Source organism: Sinohyriopsis cumingii, chromosome 1 (assembly GCF_028554795.1).
Source record: "Sinohyriopsis cumingii isolate HCF-2022 chromosome 1, ASM2855479v2, whole genome shotgun sequence".
In the NCBI taxonomy this organism is placed as follows: Eukaryota; Metazoa; Mollusca; class Bivalvia; order Unionida; family Unionidae; genus Sinohyriopsis; species Sinohyriopsis cumingii.
In genome coordinates, this window is record NC_142961.1 from 108114162 (window position 1) to 108120161 (window position 6000).

Here is a 6000-nt window from a genome sequence, read left to right on the forward strand (position 1 = left end):
ATAAAATAGCCATACACCACATTCTAGGCGTCGAACATACCTGACATGCAGACAACAGCTGGCATTATCGTCGACGTAATAACATATTATTTTATTGATAAAATTAGAAGAAACGTTCTCGTCTTCGTTCTGAAAAGTGTACGTGACCACCAATCTAAAGGCAATATATGTATTAACCTAGAGGCAATAATCCTCATATCCGACACGTCATGATCTACTTCCGTGTTTGCGCGTACTGAAGGTTTCGGTAGTCATATATTTTGTTAATTTCCCATAAAAGGGAAGGGCAACTGACTAAAATCAGATCTGCGCCGTCCTACATGAAGATCTGATATCGACCACTTAGAGGTCATGTTCTGGTAACCTATCTTATTACCGTATTATGTATATCGTGCTTGAGAGAATCAGCACAGATATGTTCCAAATGCCGTTTCCCACTTTCAGCAGTATGAAAGCGGTAATTCGATTGGTGAATGTAAAGGCCTACAAATCATGACCTCGTATAGGTTTGCGTCAGATCTATTTATGAATAATAAATCTCCATTTAATCTGCTTGACTTTATTCTTGTTTACTCTGATGCCTGCATTGATGAAATTTTGCACAAAATCCTTGCTATGAATACTTTTCAGATTCATTGCTCCATGCATGGTCTACAGCAAACATGTATATTTAATTTCAAATTATCAGACCTTTACAAAATTGGCCCCTTTCGTGTATAAAAAGACCAAAACGGCCAGGTTATCATCTCATCCAGTTTCTTAGATCGTTTCCTGCTCTAAAGTGGAACGCATTAGCTATCGCATCTCTACATCACGCTAGCGTTGCCCTTTCTTGCTAAGAGAATTAAAACTCTGTATTGTTGCAGTACAAGGCCTAAGCAATACTTTAAGTTTAGTTTTATATACGTGGTTAATTTGTTTTGGCCTGGTTCTCTTCAGTAGCGTCGCTATGAATCAAAGGACTTTACACATTTCTTTGTGAACAGCACAGTGAGAAGACTGAATGTGGACAATGTTTACCGCAAATCTAATCCTGAAGAGACTTGCGGATAAGACATGGGAATTGTTGACATTTGGTTCCGATGTTAAGATGTTCTCCTCAGAAACCCATTTAATTTTAGGATTAATTCAAGAGCATTAGAAACAGCCCAAATAGATAGATATGATAGATTGCAATAGTGTCTTCAGAGTGCGTATTACACATGCAAATTTATACTAAATCTAGCCATATAGTTTGGAAACTACCCTAATTGAATCGGAGGCTGAATTCCAGTTAATGTTAAGATAACCTACAAGTATTTTTTGAAATATGGTATTATCTTGAGCAAACGATAGCTAGGTTTTCAGATAATACCTTAATTTCGAGTTCTTATAAATTATAGGCAGTTACTTGTAAACGATATAAATTTTAAGTAGTAACTTGTAAACGATATTTTTTCCAACACAGCATAAAATTTCATTGTTTTTGTTCAATTACTTGGCTTCCTGTAAAATATTAATTTCTTGCTCATCATCCTTGACAGAAGTTCATGCGTTTTTGTATTCATTCCGAGCGTCAAAAAAGACGTAGTCACGTCCAGCAAGAGTACGTATTCAATATTATGCTTACTAGGTATGTGGAACTTGATGCAGACGATTGGCGATCTTATGTTTAATCGAATGCTTCAAGTTTGATCACTGGTTTAGTAATCATTGTAAATTAGAGTACGTAGTCAATGAGCTTTATTTTTTTACCGCTGAAAGTGGAAAGGGATCATCTAAGAGTCGACTACTTTTGTTAGCTATTAAAACCCAATTGCAAACTTGATGAGTGTCCCACTAATGATGCGGTCTAACCCTACAGCGCTGTTCAGTTGAGGCATACAAATGTGTTCCAAGCGAGGTCGCCTGCAATGAGGTAAAGCAAAATCAATATGAAAATCCTTGACCATACCTGTCTTATATAAATGACCATAAATGACCATACAATATTGCGGAGTTTTATACAGAAAGGGCTACTACATGTATAATTCTCTACTTGTTTCTTTACCTTTGCCTGAAAATGGACAAAGTTTGAGACGCTTAATACATCTAAAAGTACAATCAACGGCTGTAGTTGTTTTATTGGATAAAAGTTGTTTTGTTTTTTTTATAATGAATGCACGGACATGTAAGATGTAGCGCATTTTGAAGCATTTAAACAAAGAAGCTGAATGATGACAACATGTAAAACATACCGAATAATGCCTGGAATAAAATCTTGTTATGTCATTTATTTGTATTAATTAACTTGGTTACAATTATTTTACTGTGTCAGTTATTGATGTAAGTACATATCCATGGACAATTTATCATTAACTGACGCATAAACACATGCATCACGCAGTGTTTTTGTCGTGTTGTTTTATTCTTTTTGTTTCAGTCAACCTTAAAATCTTGGTAATCAAATTGTATAGCAACTTTTACGGTTGATCGGAACGTTATAAAGAAATAAATGTGCTGACAGACAAGTTGAAACTATTGCAAAACAATTCAAAACGTTAAAATAGTTCTCAGAAATCCGAAAGAAAAATAGTGTCATGTAGAAGTTGTTCCACTAATATTGATACTCGATCATCAATGCGTTTAATGTCACATTCCTTATAAATGCAGATGTATCTGTGTCGTTGATTTCGAATACATACATGTATATTTGCGTCATTGCATTCCTAAAACTGCAGGTGCATTTGTGTGTGTGTGTGTGTGTGTCTGTGTGATTTGGATTTTTAACGTAGCTTTAACAATTTTTCAGTCATATCGCTACGATGTCACTGCCTTCGTATAAATACAGGCGTATTTTGTGTACTTTTTATTATTTTCTTTCTTCTTCTTTTTTTTTGGGGGGGGGGGGCACAAGACAGATGCCCTCCCCCCTAATTGCCGAAAAAAAGAAAATGTGTTTTATGTGTATGTATGTCCCCCAAAGGTTTGTTGTTTGTTTTTATAAAAGGATTGCGTTCAAAAATTTATTTGATTACATTTTTGCTGGGGTATTTATAATTTCCCTAGTGTTTTCTATACGGTTGTTTATCCGAGCCAGGTTTCCTTCACCTTACTCGAATTGCCTCCTCAAGATCTATTTTGTGACCTTTGCTAGAGGTCTCCTAAGTCCCGTGTTTGCTATGTGTGCATTTGCTATATTGTGAGTGCTATATACAGTTTTCATGTTGGGACAGCAATAATAATCAAATTTCCCCAGTTTTCTATGTATCATTTCTTTTATATTATAAGATAGACAACTTTATTTATAATATTGAATTTGGACGAGTGAGCGGTGTACTATTTATGATTAACAAAAATGAAAGCAATTTGTTTTATGTGCGTGGTTATGTGTGTTGCTCCTCGCATAATTTATTTCTTAAAATGAGGTGGACTGTACTTGAGTGAGGGTCCATGCTTTATTTATTTATTTGTATTTCTCCCGACTCGAGTTTGGCCTCCTCTTTTTATTTAGATTATTGGCCAAAATCTGCAAAAGGGTTTAAATTAGACTATACAGTACGGGAGCTGTATAGATGTTATAGAGAAATAGAAGGAGCACTAGATTCTAATACCGAAACCCTGTGTTTGTGTTTATGTTTGCGTGTGTGCTACTGTTCCATATGGGGTGTTTTTCTTAGGCTCTTTTATGGGTCTATCCACTTCGCGAGGCGTCATGTGACATAGCCCCATGATGTCATTACCACTTACATTCCACATACGGGTATCCTGTCCCATCCCAATTTAAATTGGAGAAGGTAGGAAAATGCTCTTTACTACAGATGTTAGTAAATTATTCTTTTTAAAATTTGAAAACCTGACTGCTCGAGACTACTTAACTGAATTTCCAAATAGGTTAAAATCTTAACAGTACATTACATTTATTTTCTTTTTAGAATTACCACCTCCCAGGGAAAAAGGGGTGGGACCGAGGTCTCGGCCCGCATTTGCGTTTTACCGAGGCCTCTTTCCCACCTTTGTCCCCTGGTTGGTAGCTTATTCCTTCTTATATATAGTTATTGGCGTCGCTTTAAACTTCCTTTTAGGGGACAAAAAAAGTTTTTACAATGAAAAAGCGCCCCAATTAAGTAATATTATTATTCAAGGTTATTAGATATCTTTAATGTTGCAACTGTTATTTTTTTATTGATATAACTTGGCCACAGGCCATCATTGTTTCAACAATATAGTCTGTTATTTTGATCATTAAAATTTTTCCAAAGTTGCCATCTAGGTATAAAATTTTTATTTCTTTGATATCGTTCTTTTTTGCATATTTCCATGATTAAACTATTTCTTTCCTCTTTTCCTTTCTCGCACTGTGCTATTGCATGGTATTTTGTAAAGTTTGCTACTTTCCATAACGGACACTTGACTATTGTTCTAATCATTATTCTTCTCATAGCTATTTCTCCCGTTAACCATGCATTGTTGAGATACTTAAAAATTAAACTCTGAACTTTGGACGAGCCAATGCTGGCCCAGTGCCTCCATACTCTATCCCACCTTACCCTTAAGTTTTCCTCTTCTACCTTATTCTTGATTTTCTTTGTTGAGTTTTCTTTCATCCAGCTGTAGGTATTGCTTTGTTCCGTTTTCCATAACTCTTCGTGATTCCTGTATTTACGTAATAATTCTTTTATATATCGAAACTTCCTCGGTACTTCTAGTTTGTTACTGAGATTGTTGTTTTTCTATATATCTTGTCTATTTCTAATTGAAAACCCGTACCAATATATGTATATGGCCTCCCACGGTGTAATGTGAGTTTTTTTTTTTTTGGGGGGGGGGTGGTGGCACCAGACAGATGACCCCCCCCCCCGATTTCCAAAGAAATAAAAAGTATTTTATGTTTGTGTGTTTCCCCCTCATATGTGTTGTATGTTTTATTTAAAACAAAATTTTAAATTAAAAATTTAGATTTTAGAATATTTGAGGGGGTATTTATGTTTTCTTAGTGTTATCTAAAGGGTTGTTCGTCCTAGCCTGGTTTCTCTCAACTTGCTCGAAGTTCCTTACCTTTAAATTTTTGTGACCATTGCTAGAGTTCGCCTAGTGTCAGTGTTTGCTATATGTAGTGGTGGTATATTGTGTGTATTCTATATTTTCTGTATGTTTGAGACAGCAAGTATAGATTAACTATCTATCCCAGTTGTATTTTTTCCTAATTTGGTTTTAAGATCCGTTATGATACGTTATAATTTATCTTTTAATTTGTTTTATTGTTTTCGAATTTTGACGATGGAACGGTGTACTATTTAGATTTTGTCTAAAAAAACTCCTATTGTATTATTAGAGTGATAATATGTGTCGTTCCTCGTAATATATTTTAAGGATGCTGATAGGTAGGTTACGCTCGAACCAAGGTCCACACTTCTTTATTCTCTATGTGTTTCTCCTGGGTCGACTTAGGCCTCCTTTATTTAGTTAATCTGATTATTCTTTATTGAAAGATCCAAAATTGTTTATGAGACCACATTTTTGTGTAGTGGTCAAACATAAAGTGCGGGAGCTGTATGGTTTTTAAAATATAGGAGACGTTAGTAGGGTTTTAAACTAAGTGTTATTCAGTATGCATTTGTGTCTCTGTTTTGTCTGTTTATATTCTACATGGGGTGTTTTCAAAGACTCTTTCATGAGCCTGTCCACTTCTCGTAGCGCCATGTGACTTAGCCCCATGATGTCATCGCCTTTTACTTCCCCATATAGTTTCCCTGTATCCCTTACTATATGTTTTCAGAATTTAGAGAGGAAAAAAAAGAAAGAAAAGAAGAAAAAAATTTAATAACAAAAAATAATAATAATACAATTACAAAAAAACTAAATTAAAGAATTCTTTCTTTCATTTTCTCTTTGTTTTTTTGTTTTGTTTTTTTTTAAAGGATATATGTTTTTTTAAATATTGGAAATATAATCTATAAATTGTCTTTGAATTATGGCTGTTGTGGGTTGAGAGGTGGGGGTATGGGTATGGCATCGGCTCGCAATTGCGCTACTCGACCC